We start from the raw sequence: 15173 nt of genomic DNA on the forward strand, positions 1-15173 counted from the left end.
TAGCCAGGTTAAGATTATTACAATGTAAGAATGTTTATGTGAGGGGCACTTAACTAGAGGACTTTACAGGAGGTGAGGTGGCTGGCTGAGAAACGCTGAGTGTTAATGAAAATTCAGGAGAGCTTCTACTGTATGACGTGCAAAAATTTAATAATGAGATTCCACAACGATTTTCTTGGTGGTCCTAACCAAAAAGGCAGTGGCTTTAATGACTCTAAGGCACAGGGTTATTCTTATGTCTCAGGATCCAGTTCCTGGCTGTAATACTCTATGGGTTAATGATGGCCTTGTGTTTCTGAGTGAGTGCCCCAAGGATATTTCCTTCCTTTTTTAACAAACACACAAAAAAGGAAATCTGATAATTGGGAAGCCCAAGGAAAGGTGGGCTTACCAAATTCTCCTTTAAGGCCCTGAAGGCTATGCATTCATTTCTTTCAAATGTGACCTTAATAGGTTTCCAAAATCTGTGCATTTATCCTCCAACATAAGACACCACACTCAGGAAAAGTTCCTTTCTGACTTTAGGAACAAAAAGCCACTGAAACTAGAAAATTTCAGCCTTGGTCAGTGATGCTTTCAGAAAAAAGTACTCATCAATAAACATAAGAAAAGCAAGCACTCAGCATCATTGGTAATCAGGGAAATAGAAATCAAATTGCACTGTTATGTCACAACACACAGACCGCCATGGGTAAAATGAAAACTATAATGTCATTTTTTGACAAGGATGTGAAGAAACCGGTGCACACATTGAGAGTGAAATTTTCATTTTTTTATATTAACTTTGAAAAATATCAGCATCTGCTGAAGTTTAACATACATACACCTGTGATTCAGCAATTCCATTCCTAGCAATACATAGCAGGAAGTCATATTAATCTTCACTAAATATATGTTTACTTTTATAAGCAACTAACAAAATGTTTTCCAGAGTGACTGTGCGGATTTACATTCCCATCAGCAATGTACTAGTGACCCCATGACTGTGCATCCTCACCAGCGTTTCATGTTAGCACTAATTTTAATTTAGCTACTCTGATATACATTTAATGATATTTCATTGTGGTTTTAATTTTCATTTCTCTAGTGGTCAGTAATGTTTAATGTATTTTTATGTTCTCATTTATTCTCTGTATATTCCATTTGATGAAGTGTCAGCACATCTTGCTCACTTCTTAAATGGGATTGTTTTTTTTAATGTTGAGTTTTTAGAGTTATTTATATATTGTTATTACTAGTCCTCTGCTAGACATATTACTTGCAAATATTTTCTCCTAGTCTGTAATTTGTCTTTCCATCCTAACAGGTCCCCGTTACAGAGCAAAATTTTTAATTTCCATGAATTTGACTTATCAATTTTCCTTTTATGTTTCATGGTTTTTGGTCAAATCTAAGCAATCTTTGCCAAGATTTAGATTGTAAAGATTTTCTTTTTTTTTTCCTATAAGTTTTATAGTTTTATGTTGAAGACCATGATCCATTTTGTTCATTTCTATATAAACTGGGTGCTTTAGGTAAAGGTTCATTATTTGATTGTTGCTGTCCAGTTGTTCTAGTACCATTTATTAACATGGCTATTCCTTCTTCATTGAATTGCTTTGTCAAAAAAAAAAAAAAAACTGGGCATATTTTATGGATCTATGTCTGCATTCTCTATTGCAATTTCATTTTTAATTGTCAGGAACTGAAATCAATTCAAATTTCCATGAGCCAAATTTGATTGATCGAATAAAGGGGGGTATATACATAGAGTGGAGTTTCATAAAGTTATAAGAATATCAAAATTATTACTGCATATACACATACACACATACACACACTCACAGTGGATGAATTTCAAACAGTACTGAGCAAAAGGATCCAGTTTAGAAAACAAGTCATATGTATTCCTCTTTACATAAGATTCAAAGTGGTCAAACTAATTTATGATGTTAGAATTCAGAATGACAATTACATTTGTCATGGAAAAGTGACTGAGAAGGATCACAAAGGGGCTTCTGACTTACGAATAATGTTCTATTTCTTGATGCATCAAGAAATAATGTTCTATGTCTTAATGTTTAGCCTAGTGTGTTTACTTTGGGAACATTTTCCTAATTGTACATTTTTGATCTGTGCAATTTCTATATGCTAGCTATATTTCAATTTTTCAATTAAAATGAGTAAAAATATCTAATCTCTTTCATTCTTTGATCAGTTTGAGTGGAGAGAATGTATACTTTTCATGTACATGTAACATGTTCTGGAGGGACTTAGAATCCTGCTCACCCTGTACATTACTCAATAGATTGTAGAAATGTCTCACTGATATCCTACAAATCCAATTTTTTCATGATTTGCAACACTGAGACCAATTTCTTCATATTTTATATTACTTAAATACTGGATATGATATTATGAAAATCAGGAATTAACTTTATATACTCAAATTGCTTGAAAATAGAAAGACATTTTTTATTTAGTGGAATTAAATCTATATTTTAAAGAATTTTGGGGAATTTCTGACACATAATCAGTGCAATGTATGAGCAGAATATACAAATAGAACAAAAAGTGAAAATGCAAACATGCAAAGCGGAACTTGACCTTTTTTTCAATATATATTTTAAGAAATTCAATGTAATTGAATTATAATGGTGTAGCAATACACTTTAGGAGATAGGTCACTCTCTTTTAGTCTCCTGTAATTTCTATAACATTGCAAAAAACAAATGAATCATAGGAACATGTCACACAGAGAGGAGAATAAATTCTTGTTTTGAGGAATTTAAGGCGGGATCTTTATAGAGGAATCCATGATTCTCCAAAAAATTCTCCTTATTCTAATCTTTCTCCAACTTTTAGGAAACATTATCCATAACCTACAGGAGTTGATGCAGAATATATTTTCCTCATCTTTAGAATTTTATTTCACACATGTAACATGCCTCACCTGAAATAATGTGTCACTATATGTTTATCTCTATAATATAATTTATTTATATGGTTTTATTAGCTGGTAGTACTTATTCCCATTTCACATTATTATGTAAAATATTAATTCCCTCTGCTTTCTTCCTCCTTCAGTTTTTCTTTCTTTCTTTTTTTTTTTTGACATAAAAGCTGTAAATTTCTCATGACTAATAGCTACTCTATTACACAAAGATCCTGTTCAAAGCTCTGAAATACCCATAGTGATTTTTCATTAATCTCTTGAGCAAATCTCAGATTCCCTCAGTTTCTGTTGGGTATGTTCATGGATATTGTGGTTCATTCAGTAATAGAAGAAAGAAAAAATAAACTGGCAAATAAAGGATAGAGGAATTTTTTTTCTATATAAATAATTAAAAGACGGTGTGATGGAAGCCGCATGGTTAACAGGGATATAGAGAACTAGTAGCCAATAGAGTTGAAGTGATAGATCTTCAGACAGACCATAAAGGTCTAATAAGCAATTCTAGCTTAAATTAAGGAATTAGAAGTGAAATAAACAGTACACTAAGTAACTTGATAACATCACTCAGGATGAATTAAAGAAGTAAAGATTAGGTTTTCAAATGTTTCTTAGGATGTACTACATTTGACAAGAAAATAAAAAGTAAAGTTTAAGCCTGTCAGTCCACAGTGAAAAGATCCAATTTGCATGAATGATTGGAAGAGTATCAAAAACAATTTGCAACTAAGATATAGGGGCAATGACTAGGATTATGATGGACTTGTAAGCCAAGATCATTGGAATAATGATTATGTACTGGTAAATTTTTTAAACTAAATTAAGGAATTTAGGAAGATAAGCTGGATTTGGGGATAGGAAATGATAAGTTTTATATTGGATAATTGCATACATTTTAAAAAAGGCAACATCTGTTCACAATATTCAATCACTACTTATGTTTGACTCTGGATGTTCTACTTATTTTTTTCCTATTCATTATCAGTCATAGAGAGTGAATGGGGCCTTATCTGGCACATCAACACCCTGATGCAGAGGTAGGGGACCATTTTGCAATGTTTGTCAAAATTCAGGTTAAGATCTGTTAATGGATCAAGATTTGCACGTCTAAAAATGTAGTGAATGGGATGGGATATAATAAAATAGATAGTAAAGTATCAGAATGTAGCCCAAGTAGTAAGGATAATAACGTGTGTGTGTATGCGTGTTTGTGTTTGTGTGCGTGTGTGTGTTTGTGTGCGTGTGTGTGTTTGTGTTCGTGTGTGTGTGTGTGTGTGTGTGTGTGTGTGTGTGTGTGTGTGCTGGATCATTACATAAAAGGAATTTATTTTTTACTATGGATCGTTTGAAAAAGGATGAAAGCCACTGGAATAGGGAATACATAAAGCACCCTGTGGAGGCAGATGTCCTGGGTTTGAATCCTAGATTCATCAATGTCAAGTATGTTGCACTGGCATTTTACCTGAAATCTATGAAATAAATGAAAAATCAGATGATATTATAATTTATAACACCTTCATAGATTTGCTGGAATGATCAAATGAGTAAATATTCATTCAGGGCTTATAATGATGTGGAAAACAATGAATCAAGTCAGAGGTATCCTCTCCCTGTGTAACATGCAGTGAAGAGCACTGACTATTCAACAGTCATTAGTAAGTCACATTTTTTATTGCAAATGCCAGGGAAGTCCCCAGCTTTAACATGATAGCTGCTAAAGGAGTGTCAGACTCTGGAAGTAAATCTTTAGACAGTTGTATAATCCACAGGACTATAGTTAGAGTGGGGCTACAGCTAACGTGGCCACAGTGCTGGGATTTAAAGGCCTTTCAATTCCTTTCATTTTTCTTATTCTCAGAGGAGGCAGGTTTCTAAGCTAACTGGTCAGAGTCACTTGTATTACAGTGTTTGAAAAATGCTCTTTGGCTCCGGTAAGTCTTTGTTGGAGATCAATTGAAAATTGAAGTGATTAACATGTGATCAGCAGTACATGTGGTTTTTTATTAGTTGATATTCAGGACTTTGTAATATCTAGTTCACTAGGGAAAATTATGTAATCACAATATTTCTATTCACAAAAGCCATCAGAAAAAAAAAAACTGTGATTCTTTCCAAAGTGTCTGTTTTTTAAAAATGCTTAATTTAATAAAACATAAATTTTAATTTTAAAAATCAATGACTATTATAGCATTGCTATTTTACACAGATTTTAAAATAACTATTCCTATTTTTTTCCACAATAATATTAAGCTAAAAATTTTCACAGTTCTCTTTCCCATGCCCTTTGGACTTTTTAGTTGATGCCTAATTTGTCTATTAGTATCTTCCAACCACTTCTTCTTCCTCAGATACAATTCAAGCATTGTTTTTTTCCCTCACCATATCACCTTTAACTTCTCCATCCCAAGTTTTACTTAAGGGTCATTTGCCAACCCAAATTTAAAGCATTGCATTCAAAATACAAAGTAAATACAACAATACTTTAAATAATGCTGGTGAATCAATTACTTAAGCTGATATCATTGTATGGAAGACAAGAAAAGAACATGTTAAGTATTATATATTTTTCTAAACTTTTTATAAGCATTATTTCCTACAAAGTAGGTATAGTTAAAAGATAATAAAATAGCATCTATAGTAAAACTGTCATAAAGTAATTGTGCTGTTTGCAGACAGTTCTGTCCTTTTTTTATTGGTGTTTTATTTACATAGAATTTGACAACCAACATGAGTAAACATTCTGAAAACTCAGGTAGCAATAACAGTGAGACTATCTTTGTAAATATTAGTATATCTTAACCAGTAACTTTCTTTGAAAAAAAAATTCCTTGACATTTCAAAGTAATAGCTGCAACTATGCAATCCATTAAAATTAACTCTCACATATGTCGACTCTGTGTGTATAATTAATAGACTATTTAATTTTATTCCACTGGGGCAATGGACATAAATTGGAGAGCATAGGGAGCCATCTTTGTACTTCTCTTGCAGCTGTTAAACTTTCTGTACTTCTGTACTTCAGTTTCCTCATCTACAAAACAGGGATGAGAGAAGTCCCAAGCCCAAGTTGATAAATGCTAATCATTCAGAATAAGGCCAGATATATAAGCCATAAATGCTAACCATCTGCTTATTAACTATTCAAAGATTAATATCACAAAACACTGAAAACCCAGAATCTATGACATTTTCATAACTCAATGTTATTTAATAAAACTCCCTTTCCTGGAGAAGCAAATTTAACAATTCTGGCTTATTTCCTTTCAAAATTTTACACTTAAGATATTATTAATAGTTTTATTATTAAGGAATGTTCTTTCAAAAGCACAATGTTTAGAGACTATATATCTCAATGTGTAATATAGAAAAATATCCAGGCTTTAATTATCAAACTTTACTGTGCAAAAGTATTATTGCAACACATGCAGATTTCTACCCCATAAATTCTGAGTGGATGTAAATATTAACCAAGGGTTATAGAAGATTTTGATATAGGCAGATCTAGAAAAACCCCATACAATAAAAAAGCTATTTCCCTAAAAGTTGTCCCCATATTTCTTGTTTATGATGAATGGTATAAACACTGATTTGATTTCATATGTAAACTCAAATAGTAAACATAAAGCCATCTGCCTATATTAAAAATATGGCTAAGAAAACTAAATACTCAAAAAGAATTTAAAGCAGACAAAATATTTCAAAGTTTTTTTTCTTGCTGATAAAGGCTTCCAGTTGCAAAATTAAAGAGAGAAAAATAATGATCAAATGAGAAGAGTATATGCAGAATGATTATCTTATTAAAAATGATAACTACCTACATTCTTTCAATTGTATAAGTAACAAAAAGCGGAAAAGGTTAAGACTGATGAAGTGAATGCAACAAGGAGGAAGTTTACAGGTGGACTATCAGAATATTTTAACAATATTTTGTCTACTGAAATATTTAGGTGAGGAAGAATTATCTGCATGAAATTCTTACCTGAGATTTAATTAAGATTCCTAATGCTGAAAAGTTGACTGTCTTATCATGGATTACAGAATTTAAGATTTTTAATAAATAATATAGATTCATTAACAAAGATCTGAGGCAGCACACACAAATACTAGGTTGTTGGATACTGAGAAAAGAAAAACAAGAAAGTCCTAAAACTGAGAAATGAACAAACTGTGTGCTTTCCTTCATTGTTTGCAGTTTGGGGGGAAAAAAAAACACTGGTGATGGTGTCTTGAAAAACAGAAGCTGTTGCTTGGTACTCTGCTTATGATCTCTGTGTGACAGACACCATTCCCTGCCTTCATGCTTGTCGGCCCTATTGGATCCTACTGACAAGAGGTGAAATCCTGTTACTCCAATTTCAGACACAGATGTAACCTTCCCATTTGCTTCTTCAATGTTTATTTTGCCTCCAGACTGGTATTCCACACACCTGGCCTTTGTCACCACCGAGCCCCAGACCTCCTGTGTAAAATTCAATATGGACCTGAGACTTGTAAGAACTTGAAAATTGAAAATGCAAAGGTTTTTTTTCTCTGTAAGATTAAAATTATGTAAGTATCCTTGAACCCCTTTATTTCCCTCACCTTCCTGCCTTATTTGCTGGCAAGTTTAAATGTTTTGGTATATGGTTGACATTAATAAAATTTTGTTTTTAACAAAAATATTTTAATCAAAACAATACTATATAGGACAGGAAGAAGAAAAAGAGGAAGGACAGAAACAGGAGTAACTTTCATAAGATGATTAGAATGGGTAATTGCCAGAGTAATATCTGAGTGATGGAAAATATACTTTAAAAGAGAAGAATCATATGCACATGTAGCACAGAATTCTAATCCATGAATTGTACTTTCTCTTTTGCATGTCTCATATGGAGATAACATGGTAAAGGACTTTTTTCCTTTCTTTTTCTGTTTTGACTTAAGAAAACAGAAAGATTGGGCTGTAGAGTATCCAGAGATAATTAGTGGAGAAAGTAAAATTATGCATTTTATGTTTCCCTGGAAAGGATAAGTAGCTAATTATGGCCTACCCCACAAAGGCATTTTCAAGCAGATCCATGTCAACAACAGAACAAAATGACAGAGTCCCCAAAGTTTCAGATTTGATGATGAGAGACAGTATAAAATTTACCTTTATTTTCAAATCAGAACCAGGGTGGCTTAATTTGTGACTGATGATAGCTGATGTCCACTGACATAAGAAATATGTGTGTTGAAATTGCTTTAAATCTTATGTATGTTTGGATAAATGTTACATTATTAATTATAAAGTAACTAATTTTATGTTATTGTATTTATAATGGTTGATTTTTGTGTTGGAGGGAGATAGTTTAATGGATCATATACTCAAAATACTGAGTTTATTTGGTTATACCACGGAAAGGTTTAGTGTGTTAATTTAACACATGAATGTATTGAGTTGTCAGTTAGTGGCAAGTGTATACATTATATGCATAACCTAGGAAGAATAAATTAACATTGCAAACAAGAATTTGGATACATTATAGCAATTATTACACATTATCACCGATTCTGTTAATATCTCTGAAAACCCACCTCTCAAATCTTTTCTTTCAATCCCATTTAATTAATGATTATTTCTCTTACTTTATATCATGCACTTTTCTAGATATTGGAGACATATAAACAAGAAGACTTGATGTCTGATTTCATAAAAATGTAACTATTATAAGATATATATATATATATATAAATAGATGAAAACAAGGCAGTAAGAATATGAAGATTAATGTTGCTAATAAATTATTACAGATTCTAAAGAGAGGCATAGGTAATATACCCTAAACTTTAGAGGCAATCTCAACTTATTTTGTTAGGATATGGGTGAGAGGTCCAGAAACAATTAAGAGGGAAAAGTGGTCATCAAGATGGGCATAGCAGAAATAAAAATAAAATCCAGAATTTTATGCTACTATAAGGAATTCCATTATGAAACAAAATAATCCATATTTTAAAACTGTTGCTAGAAAAACTGTTAAAAATTGTGTATAAACAAGCAAACCCTGATATTTTACAATCTAATCCATTTGAAGCAGATCATGATACACTCTACTGTGATGAATTTGAGTCAGAAAGTCATTCCTCAAAATCAGGGCATGTTTTCTTCTGGATTAAAAAATGACTTTCTTTCTGTCACTGTGCCTTAGAATAACTCCCCCAGCCCCTCATTTTGTCATTGTTTTACTAATTGTTCTCAGAAGGGAGAAAATACCTATTCAGATATTGCTAAGAGTGGAGTTCCACTGAACATTTTAATATGAGAATGAAAGTAAAATGACTGATAAAACTCCTTGTTTTGGGTGACAAGGAGTTCACTGGAAATCTATAAGTAAATAATATAAGTAGAAAAATAATTGTTAGTGAAAGTTTGAAAGGCTGGATAAATTAATAAATAAATATCAGTGGTAAGGAAATAAAATGATTACATAAAGCTAGTGCTTTGAAGTAAGAGAAGTTGTGAAGGTCAACACATGGTGATATCAGGTTAAGAAAGATGTCATTTATTTTTTCTATTTAATTTTATTGGTAGGGAGCATGTCTGTAAGCAAAGCAATTCAATACATATGTATATTAAATCAATCATCTTAAAAGCATTGTTCTAGGTATTATGGAGGTAATGCAGGCATCATTTTTTGGGAAGTTACTTATTTGAAGTAGCTTTTTTGGCATCATTTTAAAAATCAGAATATTGCCTAGTCTAGAAAATATGATTCAAGGTACAAATGAATTCAAGTAATTTACTGTAGAGATAGAGAATAATCTGGAATAAACTGAGTCAGTTTTATTTAATATATCCACTGAGTAAGCATAATCTACCAAAACTGGGAGTTAGGAAAAATGAATGTCGCCTAGTTGCTGAAACATTAGTTCATAAGTTTATATTTCTAAGCCAAAAATTAATAAATAAAACAATAAAATTGCTTTTATATTGTAAACAGTATTAATGAGATACAGAGAAGAAAACGATTTCGCAGTTATTACTGGATGACGAAAGTGCTAGACTCAAGGATGTAATTAAATGTCTTAGTAAGATAGATCGCTTATTCACCAGAAATGAGAGTTTAAAAAACAGAAAAACATACAAAAATGAAGAGAGTTACTTATGGAAAGAACCTCAAACTAATAAATGTCATGTGGCTTGGCCAGGAAGCATATTTAAATACAACTGTCCTAAAGAAAGTCTTTTTATGCTAGTATATTAATAAAAAAGATATTGTTCATTGGCTATATAAATTGCATTTGGCTCAGAATATATATTTAAGTAACAAAAAGACATTTAAAAAATAATCAATATATGATTTCCTTAGATTAGTGGTACAATACTTAAACATGTGAGAAAAAAAGAAATCACAAAATATTTTATGACTCAACTAATTCATGTTAGTTAGTACTTTTAAAGATTTTTTTAGAACATCATGAAATTTTAATTGCAGGAGGAAAATTAATCAAGATTCCATCACTAATCTTTCTGTAATACAGCTGTAAAGTAGTAGAAATCCACTTACGTGTGACTGTGAGGTGTTTGGGGAAGGCACAAATAAGTATGAAGTAAATAAATAAATAAAAACCCTTTAACCTTGCCTGTGTACACACACATTAAAGAGTCAATTGCCATGAATCTGATTAACATGATTAGGTTATTAAGTTTTTTGTTGGAGACAGTAAGATTATATCTGAATATTGAAATTATAAGGAAAAATCTACTGTTTTAAATTGCATACTAAAACACAGTGGAATGCATATTGAACAAATACAACAAATATCTGTCAGACAATTAAAATTTAAGTTGGCATTTTAGAGATGACAAAATGAAATCATTTAAGAAATATCAAATTAACTAATACAATCTCCATACAAATACTGGAGAAAGGAGAATTTTCTTAGCTAAGCTATTTATAAAGCAAAACAACCCTCAAACACACTTTTCTAACAGGTGCAAAATATTTAAATCGTCTGTTCTCTAGAGTAAGCTACTCTGTCTTCCGTGACTCTAGATTCTAGCTTTAAGTAACTTTCATCCACTTCCTGTCAACATATTAAAAGCTGACAAATCAAGCAATTTTGTCCATTAGGGGCCAGTCGGAGACAGAAAGCATCTTAGTATTTTGTATAGAAGAAACTTAATATAAATAGTTGGTAAGCACAATTTTGTTAACTAAGAACAGATGGATAGAAAGAATTTAGGTATTATGAAAGTAGGGACCTGCAGTAACAGCTACCACCCCAAGGTGAAGGAACAAGTGAAGAGATTGGCATAATTACACATTAGGAATTTACAGGAGGGTGCTGAGAAGCTGAAACTCAGATCTCTGAGGAGAGGATGCTGTGCAGCTAGTATGGTGTCTTTCAAAGCAGGGACCCAAGGGGCTGAGACCCCTCCTCTGAGAAGGGGGCTCCCGCCAGTTGGTGCTAGTGTCTCTGAAAGAGACATTGAGGCTATTTTTCTTAATGTTGGAAAAACAGCAAATGATCCAGGTGCTGCTTTAGGAAGGAAGTGTTTTATCAAGGTGAACAAACAAGGCTGAGATGATGCTCACAGAAACTGCAAGCAGACAGGGAGCCACTAGGTAGGAGCCAGTCTCTTCTTTCTGATCCAGCCTCAGAATCTCCATCTACTGGCCCTACTGAAAGAGTGCCAAAGGGAGAAGCTGGCAAAGGAGAATACAGAGGAGCTGACTGAGAGCCGAGAGAAAAATAACAGAATAACCTGCCTAGCCTTGAATCTTGTGTCAGAGGATTAAAAAACGTTATTCAGGTAAATGTTAATGCATTTAATTTAAAAATGTAAAGCAGGAAATTTATTTCTTCATTGGAATCAAGACTGAATTTAAACTAACCCATCAGCAATTTTACCAATTAGTATAAATAGTGATAAGACCACAAAAATAAAAATTAAATGTAATCATAATATCATATACTTTAAATACTGAAGATTCTTAGCAGACATTTTTAAAGATGAAAATATTTTGAAAGGTCATTTTATAACTTGCCCCAAATCATAACAAAGATTAATGATAGAAAGAAAATTAAAATTTGGTTTCTTGACTCCTGTTTTCTATTTGTTAGAGAACAAGGCTCCTTTCCTCATGCACAGATAGGTGATATTTGTAGTAGATAACATTTTTATTATCTTCTTTTTTTTTTTTTTTTTGAGTGAAGGTAGATTTATTTATAGAGATACACTGAAAGGCAAGAGAAAGGCCACAAGGTATGGGGGTTGGGTGCTCAGATTAAAAGTAGGTACACACTCCATAGACAGAATGCGGGCCATCTCCGAAGAGGGAGAGAGAGCGGGGTGACCTATTATCTTCATTTTTGATATAAAGAAACTGACTGAGGCCCGAAGGAGTGAAATGACTGTAGAATCATGGGACAAGCCTGTAGTAAATGCCCTTCCATCTTAGCCTACTACTTCTCCTCTCTGTCTAACACTGTTGTGAATCTGATTCAATTACAGGGGAATTCCAGAGTTACCAATGACTTTTTTTTAATTAATATCTACTGATTGAATTTTAAACATAGTATTTAGACACTAAATGTATTAAGACAATTATAAATGCGCCATATGCTTTCAGAATGTTATCACTGAGATATAGTAAAACCTAATGAACTGTTCCCCAAGTCTAGAATAGAATTTATAGAAAAAACTGTCAATACAGAAAATCAATAATCTATCAACATCTCTATTAGTCATCTATTTACGCATTACAAATTATTTCCAAAGCAAATTTCTGAAAAAAACAAAAATGTATAACTCACAGTTTTTGTGTTTCAGGAATCAGATCTGTCTTAGCTGGGTCGCTAGCTCAGGGTCTGCCAAGAGGCTACAATCAAGCTGTTGACTGGGCTGCAAACACCTCAAGGCTTGACTGTAAGGAATCCATCCTCCAGTCCATGTGGCTCCTGGTCCTCCATGGCTGTTGACTGGCTTGAAAAAATCCACCACCAACTCACAAGACTGTCTGCAAGGCTTGGGGTCTTGCTGACTGGTAGTTAGGCCAGTCCCTGGCCATGTGGGCCTCTCCACAGGGATACTCACATGCGGCAGCTTGCTTCTACTAGGAGGATGCTATCAAAGAGAAAATGAGAGATGACAGAGGTCATGTTCCTGTTGTAACCTAATCTTGGATGTGATATCCAACTACTTTTTCTGTATTTCATTCTTTAGAAGCCAGTCACTAAATCTAGCCCATACTAAAAGGCAGGAATACCAAGAGGTAGGGATCATTTACAGCCATTTTAGAGGCTGTCTACCACCAGGTCCATCTCCAGTCTCCCAAAGGGAACAAAATGCATATACAGTCATATTTACTACTTTTAATCTCTAGTCATTCCAACCCGCCTCTGTCAAATCCTATTTAAACATCCTAAGTAACTTTATAACAGAACAAATGAAGAAAAATGTTTTGAAATGTGACAGAACTATCAACAGCACATCAAATAGATAACATGATTTGTGAAATTAAGAGGATTTTTTTAAAAAAGGAAACATTATGTAACAGTCCTACCAAGAATCATTAATACAAAAGCATTATCTGTGAAATGAGATTTTTAAAAACAATCTGTTTAAAAAACTGTACGTGATTTGCTGTGTCCTAAATACAATTCCTTCAGACTTCAGTTTTTTTTTTTTAAGTCAAATTTTAAAATTGACTCATGAAAGATTTTAGTCCACTATGGATTCTAAAACTAATTTCTGAACTCCTTTACCATTATTACTTAAAATTCTGACGGGGTGATTTTATTGCACACTCGTTGCAATGTTATTTTAATTGGTGATTCAAAATCAGTGTAACTATTACAGTGTAACTGACATTTATATTTTTATCTTCCAGCACAAAGTGTTGCTTTTTTATGGTAAGAGTTTCCAAATTACAGATGACCTTTTTTCTTCACCCTCAGTCCAGTACTCAGTGAATTTCTTATCCCTGGCCACAATGATTATCTTTGAGATACATACTTGGCCTGGATTAGTGTAATAATGCTCAGGGCTGGGCTTTCCTTTGTAATCTGCTGAGATACAAAAAGTCCTCTCCTTTCTGCTGATTTGACCAAGAGGAACCTAGACCGCCGATTCTGCCCTAAGTCAAGAGACCACCTGATGTCACCAATGCCGAGTCCATTTAGAGCTTGGTGAAGTAGACGTAGTAAATCAATGAGAGCATTGTTGAGCCACTCAGCTGTGCCTGAAATAAGCCTTGTTAGTAATCTGAGCCAAGAAACTAATATTCTGTTTGCTATGACTTTGCTAAGCTTGTTTAAAATAGTTTTGTGGAGTTTGCTACCCAGTATGCTCCAACTTACATAACCAGTAAATAAAAGGGTGCTGATAACAACCTGAATTCATGCCTCTCCAGTGTGATTCAGTAATGAAAGTAAGGCCACTGTCCACCATATATAGAATTCAGTATATTTTGACTTAGACTTAAGTATTATAGAATCAGAAATGACTTATTCTTTGAATAAAAAATCTTAAGTACTTATTTGATCAGTCACATTTGTATGCAGAACTTAATTATCTACTAAATAAATGATGTGCCTTCACTTCAAGATAAACCTTTAAGCAAACGTAGGGGATGTTTAAATTGTCACTTGATATATCAAGTCACAACTATATAAAGAGGGAACAAATTCTTTATCAGCAATTGAAGTAATGTAAAAATGTACAACTTAGAAAATTCAAAAGCTCTTTTTATGTAAAACTTTCACTTTGCAATTAAACAGTTTTTAGTTATTAGTTTGACACATCAAAGATGCTGATGTGTTCAGCTGGAAGAAAAATATTCTAATGTAATTAAATGTAACATTTAAGTAGGAATAATGAATTCTTGTTGCACTCCTGCAGTAAAGAAGCTGTGTGACTTTGAAATGTTTTCTGACCTCTCTGATATTTCAAAGTCAAGTTATTTTCTCTACAATAATTCTAGGCTATCTTCCATGGACTCTTCCAAATAAAAAATCAAGTGATCCAGTAAAATAATTTTGGGAAAAACAATCAGTGATATATTAAAAATTAGAGCATACCATGCCATTATCCTGCTTATAATTTATCAAGTGTATATGCCCTTGAGATGATGTTTATCAGCTTTAAGTAGGAATTTTAAGCCTTGAATATCTGTTCTTTGTCTGTCTTTCCAGGCCTCTCACCACATTCCTTACATACACTCCACCTACTACAACTGTCAATCATTTCCTCTTCTAACCTGTTTCTAGTCTTATA

General features: G+C 32.9%; 1 long non-coding RNA gene across 1 annotated transcript in view; it reads right to left on the reverse strand.

Moving 5' to 3' along the window:
- The window catches only part of LOC141579359 (uncharacterized), a 306101-nt gene that overhangs the window by 99130 nt on the left and 191798 nt on the right, over nt 1-15173 (reverse strand). Inside the window, exon 2 of the long non-coding RNA XR_012510562.1 lies at nt 12713-13022. This is a non-coding gene — a long non-coding RNA (uncharacterized LOC141579359). The remainder of the gene's footprint in view (nt 1-12712; nt 13023-15173) is intronic.

The sequence above is a fragment of the Camelus bactrianus genome, chromosome 2 (assembly GCF_048773025.1).
Source record: "Camelus bactrianus isolate YW-2024 breed Bactrian camel chromosome 2, ASM4877302v1, whole genome shotgun sequence".
NCBI lineage: Eukaryota > Metazoa > Chordata > Mammalia > Artiodactyla > Camelidae > Camelus > Camelus bactrianus.